This window comes from Aplysia californica, unplaced genomic scaffold (assembly GCF_000002075.1).
Source record: "Aplysia californica isolate F4 #8 unplaced genomic scaffold, AplCal3.0 scaffold00013, whole genome shotgun sequence".
In the NCBI taxonomy this organism is placed as follows: Eukaryota; Metazoa; Mollusca; class Gastropoda; order Aplysiida; family Aplysiidae; genus Aplysia; species Aplysia californica.
This window is the reverse complement of record NW_004797283.1, coordinates 636,467-645,700: the sequence shown is the minus strand read 5'-3', so window position 1 is coordinate 645,700 and position 9,234 is coordinate 636,467. Positions and strand designations below refer to the sequence as shown.

Here is a 9,234-nt window from a genome sequence, read left to right as displayed (position 1 = left end):
ACACACACACACACACACACACATACCACTTGGATGTAGCCTATCATGACAATGTGCTTCTTTTTACCTCAAACTCCTCTCCTAGCTATCAAGATGGGTTGCTCCTACCCTGAACGAGGATGGAGAGAGGAGGGGGTTATAATATTATGTGGCTGGTCAGGACACCGGGGGGGTCGTGCTGGAATGCGGTTGATCGCCGGCAGACGGCCTTCGGTGTCCCGTTGATATACTTGCAAAGGTGAGTTAAGCACAGTGTCACTACACTCAATTACGTGTGCCTCTCTGTCGAATAAGCGGGGTGTTAAGTTTATGGTTTCCAGGGCAAATATAGGGGGATTTGTTGGGAGAACAAGAATGTACACGATGTTTGCTGTGCTGGGTCCAACAAGTCCAAGGGTAAAACGATTCCGTGGCTTATCGTATTGTACGAGCGTATCGGGTTTATGTGTATGCGTAGCGGTTTGGACCTGTCAACTTCGGAACGCACTGAGCTGCATTGATAAATTTCGAAATTTAGGACGTCTTCGCGGTATACACGAGGGTGACATGAGTATGTGTATTCTGATTTATATTGACGTGAAATATGGACGTAGACGAGAACTGTCAGTCTCAGGGGTGCTTTCACTGCTAGTAAGTGTGTGTCCTTCGTGTCATTAGTTATTTTATCGTCACGCAAAGGGTATGATGGCTGGAGGGTGTCACAATTACTTTGCTCATTCTTGCTCGTTTTTGTTATTCTGTCTATCGCTTTTTCTCAAGGTTGAATAGCTGTTGTTATACTGCTTGACGCATATACAACCTGAACGTAGTGAAAGTGAGAATGTAGAGGAATGTGATGTGAAATACAGAGGTAAAACATTGATGGAGGCCTTCTCCTCTCAAAATAAATCCTGTTGTATTTTTAAAAGCCCACCGTAGTGCCCTGGGATGCGGAGGCAGAATGAGGACAGAGTCTACCTTAGCTGTGCATATCATTATACAGTGTTTGGACACCAAGGATTATCGTGCAACTACCTTTCGCCATCCTTCTCTATTCTCAGCCTTTCATAGGGCTTCACCCAACTTTAAACATGTCCATTCCGTTGTGTTGTCTTTCAATCTCTTTTTCTGTCTGCCTTTCCTTCCCCCCCTTGTACAGTGCCCTGTACCAGTCCTGTTGATCTTATTATGTACCCATACCATCTCAATTTGTGTTTTTTCACTGTGGTGAGAAGATCTTCATAGGGCACAATAGCATGCCTGATTTTACCCCTCACTTCCTCATTTGTAATATGATCTCTGTTGATGCCCAATACAACTGTAGTCTTCGAAAGCATATCATGATAAAATACAAGCAAATACAGACTAGGACACTCCGGTATAAAATGTCCCAATAAGGCTTGTGTATTGTATAGTGGTATCTTCCCAGACTATAATATGACTGTTTGAGTCGTCGGGGGGTCAATTTTACTTTGCTGACGCTGTTGTGGTCATCTGAACCTCTTCTGAAATTGACACGGGAAGTGCTTATCAGACCTCCAGATAAGAGGCCAGGGAGGTACAATTAGTTCCTACCGTGTGGAAAAATTGGCGCCCAGTGTCAATGTGCGAATCGACAAATGCTCCAGAACTCCAAAATAATCACTTTCTTTGCGGTTTTAGATGTGCTTTCTTTGCTTTCCTGCTTTCTTTCTGAAGTTATGTCGATGGGGGCGTAAAGCGTCTGCAGTCATTTGCAAGCTTTGTCATGTATATTGGTTAGCCGTTGCCTTGCAAGTTAAGTGCATGGTTTCGATGCCCGCTCGGAAGGAAATACTTTTTTGTCTCTTGCTTTCTGGCACTACCTTATTTCACAGGCAGGATCAAAGTTTAATAATAACCCAAAACCTGTGCTTACCAATCTGGACGATATCGCCCAATAGTGGGCGATTTTTAAAATAATTTTGATTACTATGGGGGGGGGGGAAAGGACAAGTGTATCATTTCATGCTTCGCCAGGGGGGATGAGGATCACTCGCCTAGGTAGTGACAGGTATTATTTTAATGCCCCGTTTGTTGGTTGGCGGTGGGAACTTTTTAGCTTCTTCATTAGGTTGGCAAAAGTGGACGTTGGCTATAAAGCGGTTGACAGGCGCTGATCTAAATTGTGACGACGATGGCGGAGAACAATTTCCACCCGATCAATCTGTGTATCAGTCTTCCTGAGGTCTCTTTCTCTCTCGTTCTCTCTCTCTCACACTCCTTGATTTTGTTACATGTCTGTGAATGCATTAAGCTATGGTATCTTCTCACCCCTCCTCCACCTTCCTGTCTTTATGGACCGTTACTTTGTTTCTATCCCTGTATTTCTGAGTGGAAAGCTTTCTCGTTCAATATGATAATACGTTTGAGTGGGGTTTGCTCTGAATATGTGCTTGGTCTGTGATGTTAAATTTGTTTTGTGTAAACATGTCATACAAGTGGTTATTTAGTGCTCTTATGTGGTATGCTTCCTCCACTTGTTTCTTAACATGTTCTCCTCGCTGTGAGTGGTTTGGTGGGTGCTCTGGTGTGGTTTGCTCCTTCTTTCTTATCAAACATGTATCCTCTTTATCTCTCTTCTTTTTTGTGTTTGTTACTCTTTGTAACACCTCTAATCATCGGCACTTATATGACCTACTGGTTTTGCAAGTGCTGTAAAACTCTTACTGAAATAGTTCCTCTCCCTGGTGGTTGGAGGGTGCAACGAGTAAGTTGTCTTCTTTTCTTTCATTCTGTTGTTTGCCTCTGTCTGTCTGTCTTGCTTTTCTCTCAGTTAAATTATCGTTATCAAATGACAAAGTGCTGTTCTTCTATACATAAACTGTTTCTTTCAAAGTTTGGCTGCTGTCATGCGTAGATCGACGTAAACTGCAAACCATCGGCAACACACTTCCCCGCGCCAATGATTGCCGTCAAGGGAATTAATGCCTTCTTTCGTAGTTCGACATTAATTTCCGGTCCAGCTCTAAGCATCTTGATAACCAACTTGATTTTCGCCCAAGCTTTCATCCTGTCAGATTTAGATGTGGTTGCTGGGCATTGTCGTGCGATCTGCTCCGTCTTTGTCTTCCATTGTCCTAGTGTATTCCTGGTGAGGTATAACCGTTATTGTACCGACTAGCTGTCAACAAGTGGAAAGCGTCACGCGGATAACGTGCTGAATTGCACAATACCTTCAGTTATTAATCTTGATAGCCCGCTGTTAAGGAAATTAAGTCTCGCGTTTGAGGAAGCGTAAAAGTGTAATTTCAGAGACATGTTTGTCCGAAATTTGACTACAGACTCTTTGTTATTGTCACAGTAGTGCCGTAAATCCCCGTCTTGTCCCCAGGTAAAGTTTCAGTAATAACTCTGGTCGTGTCGCGCACTGGACGCTGCTGTTGCAGATATATTATTATTGATAAACGTATTCATTATTTCTATCTGGAGCTGTTGGAAACTCTAGCCCTGACACCTCGAAGTGAAGCTGAAATTGCATATAGTACGCTCTCAGTATCAGTAGTATGCGGCCAGAATTGATCATGTATTGATTGTTAGTGTCCAGCGCCCGTTTAAAAAATGTGGTTTGAACCAACTAATGTTATAGCTTACGTAAGGACAAAGAAAACAAGTGTTTAGAGTGGCTGCTTGTATCGTGTTGTTGGTAAGCGTGGTGTGGGGTTCGGCTTATTATCCAATTCAACTCAGTATTAAATTATAGAGGTCGGACCTCCGATTTCACAGTATTTTTTTGTTAGTAGTGGAAGTTAGGCGTTCTGGTGTCATCTGCTCCTTGTACCTCTGTTCGGCGTTTCTGTCTTCCTAGTGTAACGTGGCCGGTTTTTGCGTAGACTCGTGTAATGTTTGCCATGACGATAGCCACGTCCTCTCTGACTGAGTTAAGTGGGCGGAGAGCTATGAAAATCCTCTAACTAAGTTCTAGACTGCTCAGTAGGTGGTTGGCGGGTGTTTGGGTTTGGTTTGCTCTTTCTTTCCTATCAAACATATAGTATCCCCCCCCCCCTCTCTTTTCTTTGTATGTTACTCTCTAATAACACCTCTAATTTTCGATACTTGTACGACTTAGTTATGTTACAAGTACCGTACAACTCGTACTGAGATTTCTTTTGAAAACAACACGGAAAAACTGGACTTATCCGGCACGCGGGGACCCAGCTATCTCCGCATGCAGAGCAGTCCAGTCTGACCCTTGTCGTGTTTAAGGCGTGCCTGCCACAAACTAATTGAAGATGTAAAGCTACAAGATGAGAACTAGTTTTGACTTTGAAGGGCAGAACGAAATACGCTTGCCGCCCGACACGCATAAGGACTGGCTGTTTACTACTTTATGTGTCTTGAAGAGAGGGATTCTTCTTCTTGTCTATGTTAGTGCTTACTCGTTGGCAATCAAGACAAAAATACATGTAGAAGTCAAATGATTACGACGATTACTGTGAGGCTGGGGTTCAGACCTGTCTACCATGCCGCTGAAAGTTAAGACACCCTTCATACTGAGCACGCTTGGTATTATGTGTCCTGTGTTATTTCGCTTGCCCCAGTTCTTGGATATTCTTCAGATGGAGCTTCTTTCGTGGTATCTTGAGAGAAAGGGAGGGAGAGATTGGGTGCGTGTTAAATGTTTTCTGGAACTGTTGATGTCGCTTGTTTATGCGTCGGTGGTTAGCGGGTGCTCTGGTGTGGTTTGCTCTTTCTTTCCTATCAAACATCTATCGTCCTTATCTCCCCTAATTCTCTAATCTTCTGGCGCTCATATGACCTTATGCAGTTGCGAGCGCCGTGAAACCTCTACGAAAACAAACAGCTTGTTTGTGCATATATATGCTTTTGTTGGTTTTGGTCATTTGTTTATTTCCTTTTCATTATTTCGAGGCATTCGGAGTGGTTGGGGGGGGGGGGGGTATTTTCTTTGTCGAGCTTTAACTTGTTTTCCGTTTGGCACAAATCTCAAAGTTATCTGGTTTTTTACCCTTCAAGCCGAGCTGATAAAATAATCTAAAGAAGTCTGAAATGAGGTTACGTATTCTGGCGGGAACGGTCGCTGTGCCTGAGCGTTCTGGGTAGACAGACGTGTAGAGACAGGACGCACCCACTCGTGGGTTTGCTGAGGGCTGAGTCAAGGCTGAGAGATGGAAATCTCGTGGGAAAAACGTAAACTTAGCTCTGTCCTGCTCGCAGCTCATCCCCCTACTCCTGTTGAAGTGAGAGTTTCTTTCTTTCTTGGCCTCTTAAAAAATGTTTCTTAAGATACAGCGCAAGCGCGGCAAGAATATCAGGCCATGATACGGGGTTAATGTTCTCTCCATCTTCATCATCTTCCAAGCCTCGGCAGTCTCATATCTACCCCGTAAAAATTCAATCTTGTCCGTCTGTCTGTCTGTCTATGTCTGTGCGGGTGAGCGCGCATGCATGCATGCATTCATGTCTGTCTGTCGGTCTTGAAAAGGGGGAGGGGGTGGTAGGGTTCAATTTGTACGCACGCATGCACGCACGACTGTCTTTCTGTCTGCCTTAGAAAAAAAAGAGAGGGGGGGGGGTTCAGTTTGTTCTCTCTTAGTCATCGTTCCCTTGAGCTACAAAAAATGGTTTGGGTGGGCTGAATGAGCTAATGCAGTGCAGACAGCTGTGTGCAGAAGTATCCAGTAACGTGCCCATAGTACGTGCTCTCCCTCGCTCATCTTGTTTCCATTTTCCCTTTTTTCCTTTCACTCTGTCACAACGAGTCCTGCATACACGTTCAAGCGTTCGTAACCGTTGTTCTATAGTTTTGAGAGGATCTAAATTTAGAAGTGAAACTTAGAAATATTACTTTCAGTAGCCATTTCTGTTTTTGTATGTATGTTTGTTTTTGTTTGTTTGTTTGTTTTTTGTGCTGTTTTCACTGTGCGTACAATAATATGCAAAAGTCTTTTCTTGAGTTTAACTGAATGGTTGGATTGAGCTCGTTATGGTGTGTTCACTTTTTTTAAAAAAGTTAAGCAAAACTTTCGTTCTTCAACAACGAAGCCGTCACATTTTTGCGGGCATGCCGTTTTGAACTTAATGTTCTCCGCATGGTGGTCCTGAGGCTTAACTTGCCTGACTTAACGGGTTTTCGTTCAGTGAATGTTGTGTCCCGAGAAACCAGTTGGGTTTTTTTTTAAGTCTTCTAGTTGCAGCCAGCCATATAGTATAGGAATAATACGTCTACTTTCGTGGGATCTAAATCGTGAACCGAAGTTCGTGAAATCTTGTGTGGGGTCACTAATTTTAGGTAGAATTGTGTAAATGGTGTACTCGCGCTACTTCGTTGCTCAGATTTAAGTTTACTGTATCTAGTTTAATTCAAGTTGTAACAGTCCTTCTTTTATTGTGATTATACATGCAATTTATAACAATGCATGTTTCAAAGAAGGCAAACCCCGAAATTTCGGAGGTAATACACCATTGAAAATATCGCCAATGCACGTGTTTTTAGGACTTTTATATAATATGATGTACAGCATATAACGGTCTTCTGCTGGATAAAGGTTGTGGTTTGTGATGTGTACCACCAGCGGGCATGGAAAAAAAAAGGCCAGAGATGTACTCGTATGTCAAAGCTAGTTTTATACGTCTCATAAGCATATGCATGCCACAGACACGTGTGTCAATCGGTAATATACGTACATAATATATAGTAAAAATGTCCTGGTAATGTGCAACTGATAACCAGAGGAGATTTCGCTGTACTGGGTAAGGGACTAATAATAGCTGAGAAACTACATCTGTCTGGGGAATAAGATAGCAAAAACACTACTTCAAATCGCGCAGTAAGTCAGATTTTGCCGGGAAGATAGTATGGGCTGCATGAAAGATATACGATATATACAATATATATCGATAAATTGTTATAAATATATACATATGAAGAGAGAGAGAGAGAGAGAGAGAGAGAGAGAGAGAGAGAGAGAGAGAGAGAGAGAGAGAGAGAGAGAGAGAGAGAGAGAGAGAAATGAAGCAGAACCCGATGCTTCCTATCCGGTCTCTCTCGATGTCGGCGAGTATTTTATTTTGCTTTATTCCTCATTGTCAAAGGGCTAGTGCGAGCTTCCAGGAGAATCGCTGATGGGTTCTTCTTCATGTCATGTGGAAGAGCTTCTTGCCTGTGCGTAAACGACCGATCCAAAAAAAAAAAAAAAAAGAAGAATATGAAGAGGGTGAGCTTTGAGCCATAACAACAAGAAGTTTTTCCTGCAAGTTGGTGAAAATGCATGATAATTTTGGCTGGTTTTTGGATGCTGCCCGTTCGCACTTTTCTTTTTTTCCCCCTGTTTCACATTACGATGTCTCAACCTCTGTCTCTTCCTTGTATGTCTTTTTGTCTGCCTGTCCGTCTGTCTCTGTCTTTGTCTCTGTCTGTCTGTCTGTCTGTCTGTCTGTCTGTCTGTCTGTCTGTCTGTCTGTCTGTCTCTCTCTCTCTCTCTCTCTCTCTCTCTCTCTCTCTCTCTCTCTCTCTCTCTCTCTCTCTCTCTCTCTCTCTCTCTCTCTCTCCTCTTCTTTTCTCTGTCTCATATTTTCCCACTCTCCCTGTTGCTCCCTCTCTCAGTTTCTTTCTCTTTTCATTGAGCTTATTTATCGGCGTGTACTGTTGGTCTTTGTGTCCAGACAACTTTCACTTTCCTCGTTATTTTCTGGAAAGAAATGATAACCTGTTTGTATTTAAAAGGCTGTAGTTTTACTTACAAATTAATTAGTTTCTTAAGTTTCAAACTGGACCCCATGCGAACCTTTTTTCCCCGAACACCCTCTGGAATCAAGCCCTTGATAACTTCTTTGCAATTCCTCCTTCACAGACACGTTGTTGTGGTTGTGCTTTGCGTGGGTGTTGCGACAAATTCCACTAAGTCCGAGGGTCCTGGATTCAAACCAGGGAGATTCTCGCAGTATCGTATTTCCCTGAGAGTTTTCGTGGCTCTCAGCAGGGGTCAATGGCAGACGGACATGTCCACCGCCAGGTCTTCATGAGACACGTGTTGAAAGTGGCATTAAATGTGAGAATCAACACGTTGATTAGCCTACCATTAACTCTTAGTATACGACGAGCTAGTTCAGCGGGCGCTCTGCATCACTTTATTGTTTACAATCATAACAAAAATCTACGAAACCCCAGTAAATACAACTTGTCTAAAATCTAGAACTATCCAGTTTTGTATATGTTTATTAGGGGGGAAAGTTATATAGAAGCGGAGTTTTAGGGAAGTTCGTGATGCCAAAAATTGGATGACAAAATTGTCTTGAGTACACTTTCGTATAGAATCTACTAAGAGTAAACCGAAGTGGAAGCAAAAAGTCGTGCTGAATGCCAAGCTACAAATGGGCTATTCAGGCTGTTATTTTGTCTCTGTTCCCGATGTAGAGCTGTTTGCGTCTGTATGGGGAGTGGGAAGTAAACAAGATACCACAGCCATGTGGCAGCGAGCTGTGTGCCTTTCTCCGCCATGCCACCTTCTCGATGTTCAGGTCTCGTCTTCTTTTCTCGCACGTGCAAAGGTCTTGTCAGTGAGCTGGATGCCTTGTTTTAGGTGGTATCGTGCAACAGTTGTTAGTGGTTAATGTTATGTTATGAGCGCTATGTGCTTGTGTATTGTTTCTTGCTTCGATAGATTGGGCTCTGTTGTGATTGTGGTGGAAAGCTGCGGATGGTTGGTGAATGTCGTTTGCAGTTACTGCTTCCTTGCTATTCCTCAGTTGTATCTGCCTAAATGCCGGTCTCTTTTGTTTTTCATGACCACTTGAAGACTGCGTGAGTGGTTGTTGGTCGCTTTGGTTTGATTTGCTCCTTCTTTCCTATCAAACACGTATCGTGGGTGGTTGGCGAGTGCTCTGGTGAGGTTTGCTTCTTCTTTCCTATCAAACATCTATTGTCCTTATCTCCCCTTCTTCTTCTTTATGTTTGTTACTCTCTTGTATCACCCCTAATCTTCTGGCGGTCATATGACCTTATGCAGTTGCGAGCGCTGTAAAACCTCTACTTAAAGAAAAGCACGTATCTTTCGTATCTTGTCTCTTTTTTTGTTTGTTTTTCTTTTCGCTGTGCTACCTTTTTTGTCCTCTTATACCACGCAATGTCGAGGGTAGATCAAATTGTTGAACGTGAGCCAGGTGTGTTGCTGTTTGGATCGACATGTTGTTCCTTTTGGGGATCTCTTTTACTCCGTCGATCCATCTTTTTCTTGGTCTTGCTTTTGCCTTGAAGTTGAAGCCATCAAAGTGAAT

General features: G+C 43.0%; 1 protein-coding gene across 1 annotated transcript in view; it reads left to right on the top strand.

Moving 5' to 3' along the window:
• Positions 1 to 9,234, top strand: part of LOC101845207 (leucine zipper putative tumor suppressor 2) — a 144,467-nt gene that overhangs the window by 17,721 nt on the left and 117,512 nt on the right. The window lies entirely within an intron of this gene.